This window comes from Austrofundulus limnaeus, unplaced genomic scaffold (assembly GCF_001266775.1).
Source record: "Austrofundulus limnaeus strain Quisiro unplaced genomic scaffold, Austrofundulus_limnaeus-1.0 Scaffold240, whole genome shotgun sequence".
Classification (NCBI taxonomy): Eukaryota; Metazoa; Chordata; class Actinopteri; order Cyprinodontiformes; family Rivulidae; genus Austrofundulus; species Austrofundulus limnaeus.
This window is the reverse complement of record NW_013952642.1, coordinates 524,163-526,434: the sequence shown is the minus strand read 5'-3', so window position 1 is coordinate 526,434 and position 2,272 is coordinate 524,163. Positions and strand designations below refer to the sequence as shown.

Here is a 2,272-nt window from a genome sequence, read left to right as displayed (position 1 = left end):
GGTTGGTTGGTTGGTTGGTTGGTTGGTTAGTTAGTTAGTTAGTTAGTAGGGGTGCACCAAAAAAATCGTTTTACATCAGAATCGTGATTCTCGTTTACAAAGATTCAAAACTGATTTAAAATGTCCCAAAATCGATTTTTATTAATAAAAAAATAAAGAAAATTYAATTCCTCCATTTTGAAACTGCATGAGATGTCCTGATGTCATCACGTAGTTGCTTCTGGAACATATGAATGTGCAGAAAGCACCACAACAAAGAGGAAACTACAAACATGGAGGAAGGAGAGATTCAGCTGGCCCTGTTTTCATTGAATGCAAACATTTGGGCTCATTTTGGTTTTTTACTGAACGAGTCTGAGTTCGACATGAGCAAGGTGTGAATGGTTTGCAAACTAAAGAAGAAGCACTTTGGGAACATGACGAATGGGCTCACATTATCAGTTTTGAATGAAAAATCKATTTTGAATTGAATCGTGAGAGAGTWAAGAGATTCCCACCCCTAATAGATAGATAGAAGACACTATTTATGTGCGGACAAAATGATGAAATATTTAAAAAAAACTTCTCAGTTTTCACAATCCCCTATAGGCAGTTGGCTTTCTTTCAAGCTCTCTTCACACCAGCCTTGTTTTATAAAATATTTCTAAGTAAACAACCTTGTTAAACATGCAAAATGCACCGTACCTGCACAAGATGACTGCCAGTCATCCCTTTGGTGATGTGGTCAGCAGATGGTTTTCAGTAGTCTGGCTGGGAGAGTTGAGCTGAGCGGCGGAGGCGTCCGAAGATGTTAGGTCTGACAGGGAAGGTAAATCACCTGTGCCAAGCCTTCTGCCTGCAGCATCATGTGGTGGCTTAATCTTGTGTGTGAATCAGTGTGTGGTGGGTGGGGACTGTGTCACACCTCCTGCAGCAGTGAGGCACCTTCCAGGTGCTAACTCTGGCAAGCGCCCACGCACCGAAGTACCTTCTGCAAAATGGTCCAGCCGGTATGAGCAGCTTTAAAAAGTCTGGAGAGGAGAAAAAAAATGAACAAAGAAAAGTACTTAAATACGTGACTGGAGAGCAGCAGAATCTGACAGTTCATAAGACAACATTGTTGATAAGAAATTTGTTTCGCATCAGCTTCTTTGCTACAAACAGCATGAAAGATAGATGCGGAGAGGCTGAGCAACAAGGCTGAGCAACATGACCCTGAATTTGGTGTTCTTTATTTTTCAGACCATCAGCAAAAAAAAAAAAAAAAAAAAAAAAAAAAAAGACTAAGATGTGATTTACAATTCACTCATCTGTTCTCTTATTCATTCAGCTCTTCATCTTTGTGCATGGTTCAAATATAAACTGTCAGTGCATGTAAAAATATGCTTAAAATACTTRTAAAATGTTGAACTGGTGCGTTATTGGAACAGAAGCAAAACTTGTGCATCAGGCTAAAGAATGTTTGAGTGTTTTCTTGGTCATTTTTACCTCAAAAAGAAAAGCTTACTGCTTTTAGTTAGGTTCAAAGGCTGAAGCTTCGGGTCTTTGCTTTTTTTTTTTTCCAGCATTCAATGATGACTTGTCAAACAGTTCAAAAAGTTTKTCCGCAAGAATCTGATTTTATTAACACTCTCTGCCTTTGTGTCTCATCCACCCACAGCCACTTTCTCAGCAACCCCAGCTCTGTGCTCAGCTTCTTTGCTGACCTGACTCTACATGGCCCCGAAATCCACAGATCCTATTGACCCAGAACTTATTACCTCGAGCTCTTAAGGTCCTTTTTTTTTTGGGTGCCTTTCTGCTGTTGCTCAAATTAGCTTGTTTCTGCAGCAGCACTTCTCCGCCTCCAGCTGGCAACTGACTAAACAAAAGCCAACAAATAAGATGAAAGAAAACAACCCGTCGTGGATGGAGCAATCAATTGCAAACATTTCAGTTTCAGAAGCGCACAAACAGTTCATTAAATGTATATTCAGCTTCAACTTTCGCCATTAGAGTCGCGACACATTCCTCRCTCGCTGTTTATTTTCATGTTCACTGTTTTGCCACCTGTGCATGATAATACATTTATTAAAAAAAACTGTCAGCTTTATTTAAACATAACTTAGAATTTCGGGAGGATGATGAGACTTAAGACTAAGGTGTCGCAATACCAATGAAGAGGCTGACAAAATATTTTATATGTTCATGAGCCATGCTTCAGCTTGGAAACACTTTGTTTTWATTTTCTTAAAGCATAGATGCTTACTTTTTATACAGATAATGAAGTAAGCTATTTTGACCAGGTCAAATA

General features: G+C 39.2%; 1 protein-coding gene across 2 annotated transcripts in view; it reads right to left on the bottom strand.

Annotated features, from left to right (window-relative positions):
• Positions 1 to 2,272, bottom strand: part of thsd7ba (thrombospondin, type I, domain containing 7Ba) — a 193,635-nt gene that overhangs the window by 149,188 nt on the left and 42,175 nt on the right. For both annotated transcript variants that reach the window (XM_014020100.1, XM_014020101.1), the window contains exon 2: positions 685 to 1,010. The gene's annotated coding sequence lies outside the window, so the exon portion shown is untranslated. The remainder of the gene's footprint in view (positions 1 to 684; positions 1,011 to 2,272) is intronic.